The sequence below is a fragment of the Lemur catta genome, chromosome 13 (genome assembly GCF_020740605.2).
Source record: "Lemur catta isolate mLemCat1 chromosome 13, mLemCat1.pri, whole genome shotgun sequence".
In the NCBI taxonomy this organism is placed as follows: Eukaryota; Metazoa; Chordata; class Mammalia; order Primates; family Lemuridae; genus Lemur; species Lemur catta.
In genome coordinates, this window is record NC_059140.1 from 32,879,054 (window position 1) to 32,893,489 (window position 14,436).

The following is a 14,436-nucleotide window of genomic DNA, read 5'->3' on the forward strand; positions in this document are numbered from 1 at the left end:
ATTCTACCAAGCCAATATAACATTGATACCAAAACCAGGAAAGGATGCAACAAAAAAAGAAAACTACAGACCAATTTCTCTCATGAACGTAGATGCAAAAATTCTCAATAAAATCCTAGCAAATCGTATCCAAGTGCTGATTAAAAAAATAATTCCTCACGACCAAGTAGGCTTCATCCCAGAGATGCAGGGATGGTTCAACATACGAAAATCTATAAATGTAATTAACCACATAAATAGAAGCAAAAATAAAGACCATATGATCCTCTCAATAGATGCAGAAAAAGCATTTGACAAAATTCAACACCCTTTTATGATAAAAACACTTAACAACATAGGCATAAATGGGACCTACCTAAAAATAATACAAGCCATATATGACAAACCCACAGCCAACATCATACTGAATGGGGAAAAATTGAAAGCATTCCCACTCAGAACTGGAACCAGACAAGGCTGCCCACTGTCCCCATTACTTTTCAACATTGTATTGGAAGTCCTTGCGAGAGCTATCAGACAAGAGAGCAGAATCAAAGGTGTCCAAATAGGGACAGAAGAGATCAAACTCTCACTCTTCGCTGATGATATGATGTTGTATCTGGAAAACCCCAAGGACTCAACCAAGAGACTCCTGGAATTAATTAACGAATTCAGTAATGTCTCAGGTTACAAAGTCAATACACACAAATCAGAGGCATTCATATATGCCAATACCATTCAATTGGAGAACCAAATTAAGGACTCAATACCTTTCAAAATAGCAACAAAGAAAATAAAATATCTAGGAATATATTTAACTAAAGAGGTAAAGGACCTCTATAAAGAGAACTATGAAACGCTAAGGAAGGAAATTGCAGAACACGTAAATAAGTGGAAATCCATACCATGCTCATGGATTGGAAGAATTAACATCGTTAAAATGTCTATACTACCCAAAGTAATCTATAGATTCAATGCAATTCCTATTAAATTACCAACATCATTTTTCACAGACTTAGAAAAAATAATTATACACTTTGTATGGAAACAGAGAAGACCCCGTATAGCAAAAGCAATCTTAAGCAATAAAAACAAAATGGGAGGTATTGATTTGCCAGACTTCAAACTATACTACAAAGCTGTGGTGCTTAAAACTGCTTGGTATTGGCACAAGGGCAGGGACACAGACCAGTGGAACAGAACAGAAAACCCAAATATAAAACCATCCTCATATAATCATCTAATCTTTGACAAAATAGACAAAAAAATACTCTGGGGACAAGAGTCCCTATTCAATAAATGGTGCTGGGAAAACTGGATAGCCACATGTAGAAGACTGAAACAGGACCCACAGATTTCACCTCTCACAAAAATCAAATCACGGTGGATAACAGATTTAAACCTTAAATGGGAAACGATTAGAATTCTAGAAGAAAATGTAGGAAAGACTCTCACAGACGTTGGTCTAGGCAAAGAATTTATGAAGAAAACCCCTAAGGCAATTGCAGCAACAACAAAAATAAACGAATGGGACCTGATTAAATTAAAAAGCTTCTGCACAGCCAAAGAAACAGTCACGAAAATAAACAGACAGCCTACAGAATGGGAAAAAATTTTTGCATACTACACATCAGATAAAAGACTGATAACAAGAATCTATTTAGAACTCAGGAAAATCAGCAAGAAAAAATCAAACAATCCTATCAAAAAATGGGCAAAGGACATGAATAGAAATTTTTCAAAAGAAGACATAAGAATGGCCAAAAAACGTATCAAAAAATGCTCAACATCCCTAATCATCAGGGAAATGCAAATCAAAACCACAATGAGATACCACTTAACTCCGGTGAGAATGGCCTTTATCAAAAAATCCCAAAACAACACGTGTTGGCGTGGATGCGGAGAGACAGGAACACTCATACACTGCTGGTGGGAATGCAAACTAGTGCAACCCCTATGGAAAGCAATATGGAGATACCTTAAACAGATTCAAGTAGACCTACCATTTGATCCAGCAATTCCATTATTGGGCATATACCCAGAAGAACAAAAGTCATTTTTTAACAAAGACACCTGTACCCGAATGTTTATAGCAGCACAATTCACAATCGCAAAGATGTGGAAACAACCCAAGTGCCCACTGATCCACGAATGGATTAGTAAACTGTGGTATATGTATACCATGGAGTACTACTCAGCTATAAGAAATAACGATGATACGACATCTCTTTGGTTCTCCTGGAGAGAGCTGGAACCCATTATACTAAGTGAAGTATCCAAAGAATGGAAAAACAAGCATCACATGTACTCACCAGAAAACTGGTTTCCCTGATCATCACCTAAATGTACATCAGGGAAGGATACCAATTGGATATCAGACTGGGATGGGGGGGTGGGGGGAGGGGATGGGTGTATGCCTACATGACGAGTGCATTGCGCACCCTCTGGGGAATGGTCATGCTTGAGGGTGCAGACCCGGGGAGGTGGGGGGGGAGGGGATCGAGGTATGAATACATGGTGAGTGCCAGGCGCACTGTCTGGAGAGTGGGAGCGGACGCGCTTGGGACTCTGACTCGGGGGGATGGGCGGGACAGGGACAATGTATATGATCTGAACTTATGTACCCCCATGATGAGCTGAAATAAAAAAAAATATATTAAAAAAAAAAATAAAATAAAGGGAGGGCCCTCAGTTCTAGGCTACTGTGTTAATGATTCTAATCAACCCATCTCTGCTGCAGACAAAGCCTGTGACCTCCATCCACCTGGACCCACCTGGGGTGGCTGAGCTATCTCCTGTAACACAAAGAACAAAAGACATTCTCCCTGCCTGAGGCAGGGATGCAGGCCAGGCCACTGTTCCCAAAAAGAGTCGGGGAAGTTTTAAAGAAACATAAAATTGTTTTGCCGGTTTTTTTTTTTTTTTGTTGTTGTTGTTGTTGTTGTGCAGGCCATTCCCTCTATTACACTGGTAGTTATCTCCATGAATTCTCAACATTCCATATATCCTGCTCTACATCACCCATGCCCACACTGAACCAGGGGGCATTTTTTCCTCTCTGTTATACCACATCCACTAACTTAATACGGAATGACTTGCATAGTAAATGTAGTTGCTATATTACACGCCCTCCCTTTAAGTCCCTGAGGACTAACCTATTCATAAAGTGGTCAGATATAATTTGGACCTTAATTTACGGTACCCTTTGTGTCTAAATTAAGCCCAATTGAAGATCTCAAGAAGGTGCTGGATGACTTGGCAAAAGTTTCATGTCATAGGTAAGATCATTGGGGCTGAACCCATGAAGGTTCAGATAAACCTACAAAATCTCTACAAAAGCTCGCATAATACTTTTTAAAACCAGAAGCAAAAAAATAAACAATTCAATTTTAAAATATTTTTAATAATTTAAAAAGACTTTGCCTTTTAAAATCAGAAGTTCCAACCAATAGTCAAAGTGTGGTAGAAGAGGGAATCATATGTTTTACCAATCCTTCTAATATTATATTCCTGGGCAAAAACAAAAACTCAAAACAACAACAACAAAAATAAAACTTACTAGAAATCCCTTTAGAAAATTAAGACAAAATCTTGTCTGTGGCTTGGTCATATATTAAAAATGAAAAGACAGAATATAAAATATGTAACCCCCTTATCAAAGAAAAATTTTGTCAAGATGTTGGAACTAAATCAAGCTCACTAGAATTTAGTAGTTGGGTAGAGATGAGAAGCATTAGGTATATACTGAGAATAGATGTGTGGTCTTTCATGAGTTTAGAAACTGCTGGAAACAACAAAGGTCCCTAACCTTAGCAGCAACCCAATAAGAATTATTAGCATATTAAAGAAATCTTCAGTGCTCTATTACATTCTATGATGATGGCTATTATAATGCAGAAACTCATGAATAAAGGGATAGGCATAAAAAAGCTAAAGGAAATTTCCTGCATGATCGCTGGGAGAAATTCCAATGCCAACCATGAGAGTAGCCTTCAGCATCTCTGAGACTGGCTGCTAAGTAGCACTGGAGGACAGCAGGTGGAGCCTTAAAAAATTTTTAACATAAAACAACCACCACAGTAAGGATAAATTGGCCATTGTACTCAATAAATTTGGGGGGAAAATATTTATGCTAAAACTCCTGAGTTTGTCTCTGATGTATCTGTTACCATCATAATCCTGGTAAATTGTGAAGGTACACAACACATGGGAGCCCAAACCTCAGGACCCTTTCAAATATCTCCAAATGGATTTTCTATACTTTTCCCCTGAAATGGATCATGAATATGTGTTGGTCATTTTTCACTTATTTTCAGATAGCCTTTCCCTGCCCAAGAGCTAAGTCTGTAATGGTAGCAAAAAAAAGTCGCTTGACTTAAACAGATTCAAGTAGACCTACCATTCGATCCAGCAATCCCATTATTGGGCATCTATCCAGAAGAACAAAAGTCATTCTATAACAAAGACACCTGTACCCGAATGTTTCACAATCGCAAAGATGTGGAAACAACTCAAGTGCCCATCAATCCACGAATGGATTAGTAAACTGTGGTATATGTATACCATGGAGTATTACTCAGCTATAAGAAATAACAGTGACACGACATCTCTTTGGTTCTCCTGCAGACAGTTGGAACCCATTATATTAAGTGAAGTATCCCAAGAATGGAAAAACAAGCATCACATGTACTCACCAGAAAATTGGTTTCCTTGATCATCACCTAAATGCACATTGGGGAAGGATACCAAACGGATATCAGACTGAGACAGGGGTGGGGGGAGGGGATGGGTGTATGCCTACATGATGAGTGCGTTGCACACCCTCTGGGGAATGGTCATGCTTGAAGGTGCTGACTCGGGGAGGTGGGGGGGGGGAGGGGATGGAGGTATGACTACATGGTGAATGCCAGGCACACTGTCTGGAGAATGGACATGCTTGAGGCTCTGACTCAGGGGGATGGGCGGGACATGGACAATGTATATAACCTGAGCTTTTGTACCCCCATGAAGAGCTGAAATAAAAAAAAAAAAAAGTCGCTTGATTTTGTGTTTTCCAACTGGTGAATTTCAAGCTCTCTAGCAATAGAAACATTCATTTAATTAGGGATTGTTATCAAAGACTGTGAAACTCGACTGCTTTTTCAAAACTTTATAGTCCATATAACTTCCATTCTTCAGAAAGGATATAAGGAACGAGTGAAATTCTGAAAATCAAATTAGTCACACTCTCAGAGCCACTCAAACTTCCCTGGCAAAGGTATTGTCATTGGTTTTAATGAAAAAGAAATTGATTTTATTATGATGCATAAAAGATAGCAAAAAGCAAATTGTTTTTGCACTCTCACACACTACTCACCACAACACTTCTGACACCAGGTGTGTAGGTTTTTTTTCCCTACACACCATATAATTCGGTAGACAACAACTTAGTGTCCACTGTCTATAATATTTATTTGTGATATTATCTACCTGGAATTAGAGTCAGATCTCACAGTTTAAGGGCTTTGTTCCACAAGAGTGCTCCCCCACTTCAGATGCCAATTGCAAGTAGTAGGTTGTTGTCTATATTTTGGACTGGACCTGCTGTAAATTGGGGTTCCCACAACCCTCTCCTCAGGTAGGAGTAATTCTCTAGGATATCTCATAGAACTTGGGGAAACATGTGTTTTAACTTATTATGAAGGAATTACAAAAGATACAGATGAACAAACAATCAGATGGAAGAGATCCACCCTCCTGGAACCTTTATGTGTTCAGCAATCCGGAAACTATCCAAAACCTCTTCTTTGGGTTTTTATGGAGGCTTCATTAAGTAGGCACAGTTCATTAAATCATTGGCCGTTGTTGATCAATTCAACCTTCTGCCACTTTCCCCTCCCTGGAAGTTAGAGATGGGTCTGAAAGTACTAACCTTTCCCCTGGTATTTTCCCCTGGCAAGCAGATCCCATCCTGAGGCAACCCAAGAGTTCTCCAAGCTTGATCTGATTAGAACAAAAGATGCCCATATCACCCAGAAAATTTCAAGGAATTTAGAGCTCTGTGTCAGATGTTCCTACTAAAGAAATTACAAAGGTCTTAGGAACTCTATGTCATCAATCAGGGGCAGAGACGAATATACACATATTCTTATTATTTCACAAGATGCTCTAACTTTCCCACCACAATTTGAAAACCATGTGCCTAGTAATATCATCTTCTATTCTACATCCCACATTTGTGTAAGCAGACATAGTCAAATATTTCAAAATATTAATGCAATGCACCCATTCTTATCAATCGATACTTGCAGCCCTTCTCAATATCCTCCTACGTTATCTTTGTATAACCTAATGCCTGGATATCTGGTCTGGATAAGGCAGTAAAGAAGAACAGTCTTCTAAAACTGATAGAAAGAATCCTATCAGGTACTGTTAGCTTTCTGAGCAGTGAAACTTCAAGCAATTGACATTTATATTTAATCTCTACCAAAGATAACAACAATATCCTCAAATCACGGGCGATGATCTTAACCAGAGATTTTAAGACTTTTGAATCAAGTAGTTTTCTATTTGAGATGCAGACAGTGGTTGCCCAAGATATTTGGAGCAAGAAGACAGATTACTGCTCTTCAGACTTTATTCACATTTTATTTTCCTGGCTATGTTCTTTCCTCTTTTGCTGCTTTAAGGCTACTATTAACTATGTTATTTATAACACCTCCATTCTTAATATTTCTTTTTGCATCCTTAGTCACTCATAAGTCTAATACCTGGACATAAGTTATTTGTGAACCGGCTAACACATACCCTGTAAAATAGACTGTTGCATTTCTTTTCCTTCATGAGCCACCAGTTTACTTTGGTATTATTTACTTATGATAACTTGGTTGATTTCCTTGGTAACTGACTCAATCATTATGTAACATATAAATGGCATATACCCCATCATTCCAAACAGTCTGAAATCTAAAATTCTCTATTGCTTCATTATTAGGAAAAAAGGCTCTTATCTTAATCCTCATCAAAACACTACTGTAGGACCTTTTATAGGAGCTAGATTTTTTTAGCTTGTTGACAAATGAACTTCCATAGAAATAAAACTTGGAGGAGGATTAGAGAACAGATGGTGTCTATTTGGAGACTATCTCCCTTTTACTGATTTTATGAGTAAGAAATACTACTTCTCTTTTTAAGCCTATCTATTTATCTTGATACTAAAAATTTGATTTCCTAGGGCCAGACCATTCCAGTTGAGCAGTGCCACATTGTTACAGCACTGGGCCTCATTTTCAGAAATGAAATCCTAACTCCTCAAAGGGAGTTATAGACTATTTCTTCTCTCTTTAAGCCTCTTCACTCTGTATTTTAAAAAAGGCCAAGGGAGTGGGGATATTTTATAAAATCTGTCAGAGAAGAGAAGGGGTACCAGACAATGCCCTTGTTCATGAAATTGAATAGGCAGTGATTCAGTACAGAGCCTCTTTGCATAGCATATTGTCCTCTAAAGAAAGAACATGTGCTGTTTTAGGGGAAGAAGGCTGTGCCCACAGCCATGCACCTGTCTCCAGGATGTGCAATATAAAAGCTGTGGGAAATTAAACAAAAAACCTTGGGGGGGGGATGAAAACATTAGGTAATTTGGATAATATATCTGATTCTGAGGTCGCTTTGGATTGAAAATGGGATCTATACTCTTGCTTTAATTTAGGCACTCTTGATTACAGGCTTAGAAGTAGACTGTAACCTCTGATATTAACGTTTTTCTGATTTTTTAAATCTGCGTTGCACTATTTAGGTTTGTGATCTCCACTGTTGTAAATGCTGCTGTGTAGCTGCTACACTATCAAATGTTCTGGCAAATGGTCATCAAACAAAAAGAAAATCATGACCATTAGGGAGAGTGAAACAACACCCCTCAAAAACTTGATACACCTTCAAGACTTCTCAAGTGGTGGTGGAAAACAGGATTGATGATGTCTCCAGATAGCCTACACTTCAGGTCATGCTTTAGAATAACTACTGGGGGTATGGTGGACACTGAGAACTGAACCATCTTCAACCACTCAGCTTACTGGCTGCCCTAATGTGACTCTACTATTTGGTTGTCACCACTAACACAATTGTACAATCTACTATTTTTTTTTTAACATAACTTGACTAATGACTGGAAGATAAAAGTTTCAAACTTATTGTTCATTTCAGAAGCTTTCTGTAAAACCTTAATGAGCATGACACTTTCTATCCTAATATATTGCACCATAAAATTGTTTATTCTATAAGCTGTTTCAAAACTCTCACCTCAAAATCTTCACCTTGCTGAGTCTACGAAACCTAAACTGTTGCATCATGGTTCATACTCACTTTTCAATTAATTCTGCTCATCATCTTTTCTGATACATAGAGTTATTTGCCATGATATTCAGGTATCTCATGTTCTGCCGCATGTTCACCTTCCCAGCCTCATTTCTCATGATGTTAGTACCCTCACCTTCCAAGTTTTCTTCAAACAGTACCAGTATCAGTTGTTCAAGTTGATTTTCAAACATTTTCCACCTCTCCTTCAAGACATCTCTTTTAGGTTTATCCATGTAGACCACTGATATTAACTCCTTTTCGGTGCTCTCTCTAAAGCCCCAGTATTACTAGCATATATATACTTCTCATATAGTCATTAAATTGCATATTCAGGTTATATTTATATATCTGTCTTTTCTACTATTTTTATATTTATGGGTTACTTGTAAATACTAAAAATTTTGGCAGCACACTTGGCAGAATTAGGACTGAAAACAATACTACCCACAAGTCTGTAATAATAGAACAAAATCTCTACAGTGTACCATTTCAGAGTGTCTATAAAATAATCCATAGTTACTGCAGTTATTTACTGTTAGCCATTCAATACCATGTTGCTTTTAGAAAGAAAGGTTGACTTCTCTGCATAAGCTCTGTTATGTTCTCATGAGGCCAAAATCTTAAATGTTCCAGAAAACACTTTTTTTGACATTCATTTAATTTTTTGCTTCATCTCTTACCTCTGACTCAAAGCAAGGTGTACCTTGCTCTTCAAATAGTGTAGCATTCAGCCTGACAGATGTGGCTACAAAAATAGGTGTACAGAGTTTAAAATCAAAACATGTGTTATATATCCTTCAAAATTTGGCATTTAGCTGGAAAGAGTTCAAGGAACACCATTGTGCTGGGTCATTTTGGTCATACTGTTTGAAAACCACAGTTTAAGGTAAAGGATTTCTTGAATACTGGTGAGTGACTTTTTTATTTTCACATCCCCAGAGCTTAGTGCAGTTTTTGGAGTATTAGCAAAGTTAATTGAATCAAGTACATTGTCTCATCTATCTATTATTTTCTAACTTCATCTGCAATAAATAAAGTTACTTGTTTCTCAACAATGACATTTTTTGGACAGAAAACTTGTGAACATTTGGCTACAATGGGCAAACAGGGGATTTCTAACGAACTCCCTTGGACACCCTCAGATGTACACTCAGGAGTTTCAGTTTATTGAGATTCAATTTGGCATGGAAAACACAGCCCTGGGAAATGCAATGGAAGTTTTTCAACAAATGATTAAAAACACCTATTGCTTTCTAGGGTGTAAGTTTGCTCTTAGATGTAAAGAATTTAAAACTTTTAAGATAAATTCTCTGATATATAAGAAAATCACATCCATTTTTTACATAAAGGCCTAATTATGGAAGTGTGATTATGCTAACCCCCTCATCATTCAACTTCACAACAACAAATCAGTACTGACTGCCTACTTTATACAAGTCACTCTATTAAAAAATGTAGCTTGTATAGCCAAGAAAATGACTTTTAAATGTTATGTAATTTTAAATAACTTAAATTTACATCATTCCATGAGGCTTATGACCATATAAGACAAAGCGAGTCTATATAATACCTAATACCGTTCATGTACAATTTACTTGTGCCCTTTCCAATTTGGAATTGCTATGATTCACAGGCAGTAGTAATCAATATTTTGAAATCATGCTGTCAAATTAAATGATCATGATTTTTAGCATTTTAATAGGTTGTCTACATGAATTTCAATTCTTAGTTTAATTTTATAATAAACATAAATAAACATATTAATATCCTATTATCCAGACTTGTCTTTAAAGAAATATCTTCTAATTATATTCACAATATAAACTTTACTACATATGGCTTCTTTAAAGAGAAATTTTCCTAAACAAGAAGTAGAAAAATCTATTTTAATAGAGCTTGGTGCAAGTTTTACATTTACTAACTTTTAAAAATATATTCAAAATATCGAGGGACAACCAATGAGTAGCTATATTAAGATAAATTACCTTTATCATAAGTATGAATAACTATTATTATAGTCTAGTCATGGAAATAATTGCATCAAGTATACATACTATGTGATTTATTATTAATACTTTTGTTGCCCACTGATTGTGGCAACAATTAATACAAAAGTATTATTAATACTTTTATTGCCCAATGTTTGTCAGGATTCTCTACGAATGCTTTATTATTTCTTCTTTGTCTTCTTTTCTGCCTTTCTCCTTTCGTGACCTTCTTCCTCACTCTTGTTTTCTTTGTTCTTATTTATTTTTCCTCCTCTTCTCATTTGTGTTCTATTTCTTCTTCTTTTGCTATATTTTTTGTTATTTTTGTCTTCTTGCCATTTTTCTTCTGGTTGTTTTTCTAGTAACTATTTTTCCTATTCTTTTTTCTCTCTTTTTTTTTCTTATTCTTTCTCCTTTTTTTATTTCTTCTTTTTACTTTTGGTAACTATTAAAGTGATTTGGTAATTTCTTGCTCTCATTGAAGAAAATTATTACTTCTTCAAAATTTTTTGAGCACTTTAGTCTGGTGGATCTTCCCCAAATCGAGCATTACATAAATTCAATACATGAATTAACAAATTCATTTGTTAATATATTTTGTTAATCCTTTTGATCTCTAGTATACTAAACAAAGCCTTGTCCAAAGATAACCAGTAAATATTGATTGAATATTGATGGTGTATCTCTATCATATGAAAAGTCCCTTAATGCAAGATAGGCTTGGGAATAGAATATAAGATGTGCTAATTATTTTCCCTTAAGCTTTCTAGGATTTTCCTGAAGTTTACTTCAACCTTATAAAGGCCAGCATACTATATATTCTCTAGTTCCTTTCATCCTAAAAGTGAAGAATAAGAAATGGGTCCTCACAAAAAAAGTTTATCTTTTAAAGCATTCTAACTTTTGGAAAAAAATGAAAGCCATGCCTAATATTAGTTTAGGTTTGAAAATGCTTATCAAAGTGTCTATTAAACTAATTTAATGCCGAATATTTTACTTTTTTTTTTCTTTAAAAGCAAGTGAATATAATACATTTGAGGTAAGATTCTATATCATTTCAAAAAGATGTATGGAAACCCTGATGTAGTTTTTATGCATTTATCAGGTTGTAACATACAAATCTACTCCAACCAAAGTAGATTTCTTAGGCTACACAGTAAATTGATTAGGTTGATTAGATATCAGGCAGAGGTTGTAGTTTTCTTTTTCTTTCTTTTTTTTTTAACTTTTTTGATTCTACCTATTTATTCTTACTTCATCTCTATTTTGACTCAGTAAGAGTCAATTACAATTATAAAAATAATTATAATAGGAATATAGAACATGACCAAATCTAGTGTAAATAGCCCTATCAGCAGGAACTAAAGAATGTACATATAACTTAATTTGCTTTTGATCAATCACTCTCTCCCAAACATCCATAAAGAATAGGCAGCTTTCCTGAAAACTAAAGGGAACTAATGTTATTGTGCTGTAGAAGCCTGTTAGAAGTGCTTTCATGGCCAGGCGCGGTGGCTCACGCCTGTAATCCTAGCTCTGGGAGGCCGAGGCGGGTGGATTGCTCAAGGTCAGGAGTTCGAGACCAGCCTGAGCAAGAGTGAGACCCCGTCTCTACTAAAGATAGAAAGAAATTATCTGGCCAACTAAAAAATATATATACAAAAAAATTAGCCGGGCATGGTGGCTCATGCCTGTAGTCCCAGCTACTCGGGAGGCTGAGGCAGTAGGATCGCTTAAGCCCAGGAGTCTGAGGTTGCTGTGAGCCAGGCTGATGCCACGGCACTCACTCTAGCCCGGGCAACAGAGCGAGACTCTGTCTCAAAAAAAAAAAAAAAAAAAAAAGTGCTTTCATTACCAGAGCTTGATTATCCCAGGTAGTTTACAATCATCCAGACTCTAGTCTGTGTGTGCAGTGTGGCTATCTGACCCAATTCCCCAACTCTTACTCTCATTCAAACACTTCCGCCGTTCTCACCTGAACTCATATTTCATCATCTTTAAAATTTCATACATTCTAACTTCTTTTATATATTTGCATATCATCTTCATGCCCTGGAAGGGACTTCACTTTCCCCTGGTTTTGCTTCTTGGAGCTCACTAGTTACCTTCCTTGCTTTTCACTGCTATTACCAGGCCATTTCCAGGGCATTTCCTTTCTTGCCTCCCTCTAATACCAAAGGCCTATTGAGACACAGCCATTAGATTTTACTGACATACTTTTGTGGATGCAAATGTTTACAAAATATCCAACAAGTTTTAATTTATTAAAATTTTTTATCACCAGATTCACAGGCTTTATCTTTTTCAGTATTGCTGCCACTATTACATAAAATCTTGTAAATTTTCTCCTATTTTATCTGATTTCCAAGATCTTTAACTCCCCCTCTGTAGCTAGCTAATTTAATTATCAATAACTGAACAACCTCTACAGTCTTCATATTAGATAGTTCTTACATCCACTTCCTATATTTCCAAGATGCTGCTGAATGTATTGCCATCTCTTCAACATTTCTTCAGTCTCATACAGACTGCCAATTCTTTAACCACAAAACTCATTTTGTCAACCATTACCCTTATTTCATGCCCTCAATAAACAGAACCAATAAAATACATCCATATTTACATATGAACATCCTTACATAAATATACACACATACTGTTCTGATTTCTATTGCTGTGGTTTTCTTTCTAATTTGGTCCTGAGGTCTCTGTCCTGAGACTGGCTATCCCTGCCCTGATCAGAAATTCAAAGAATTTGATCGTGTATGTTTACAGTGTGCCTTTCATGATAGACTTTATCCTGGTAGATGACCTCATGCCTAAGTGTCTCATCTGTGACCAAGTGTCCCTTTGTACAGGAATCTTGTTTACTCTGGCAGACACTCTTGTGGCTCTTGTCTGACCTGTGTTCAGTTTATTCTTACCAAAATAACTATTCTGTAAAGGATAGCCCTGACAATAAGGAAATTGAGTTCAGGGGTGTGTATTTGTGTGTGTGTGTGTGTGTGTGTGTGTGTGTGTGTGTGTGTGTGTGTGGCAGGTAAGATACAATAAGGAGGTAAAACCAAAATGCATGAAATAGAAGAAATTTATTAAAGATTCTAGAGATGTCAAGAGTTTCTGAAGGGAAGTCCAGAGGCATCCGGGAGCTCAAGCAGCCAGAGGGGAGTGACAGAGAGAGGACCAGTGGGGCTATGCTTTCATTAAAGTCCATAAGCATTATCTCTTAGACTTTCCCACAGGAATTGTGCATTGGCTAGTTTTAGAAAAACTTGTGCGTGAAGGCAGAACTTATTTACATGATTCTAGCATTGATCCTTTGGTTTTACCACATTCAGCAGCTATGGAGCATGTTGGGTTGTGGGTCAGGAAGGTAAAGTATAAGTGGGTAATATCACAAACGCCCACACAGAGAGGGGAGGTCTTCTCTACGCCAAAGGTGATAGGGTAAGGCTGAGTTTCAAACAACTTATGTCAGCACTAAATGTAGATGCTATGGCAGCAACTTCATTAAACAAATTGATTACACACACGTACACACACACAATCGACTCTCATTATTTGCAGTAGTTATGTTTTATAGAGTCAATATTAACACTGAATTAGTGAATACTGAACTATTATTGCCCCCAGGGTAAATTGTGTGTATGTACGTGTATAAATAAAGCACAAACACACACATGCACATACACACATAGATTATAATTTTAAATACTATAATAAAATCAACTCATCCTAGTAGTTTTTATTATTATTATTTTTTATTTTACAAAAAGGAAAATGATTTTCAAGAATGTTAAGTGACTTGCATGTGCCTGTTCAGAAAGAGTTCCCAGGGTTGGGATTTAAAGCTTATCTAACCGGCCCCAGAGCTGAAACTTCTTGGGCTACACTGCCCTGTGCCCTACAGTCTCCACTCTGGTCATAGCCCTCTGAGCCGTGAAACAAGAAGGTGGAGGAGTGTCACCTTGTTTGACATAAGCTGGGAATATGTAAGAAGACTTAATTTTTTCCATTGTGCTGTACATGTCCATGAATAACCATGAAAACACTTCAAGTATTAACTTTGTGATTCCAAATTAATTTTAATGAGTAGGAAGATGCACAAATACAGAATCCATGAATAATGAGTATA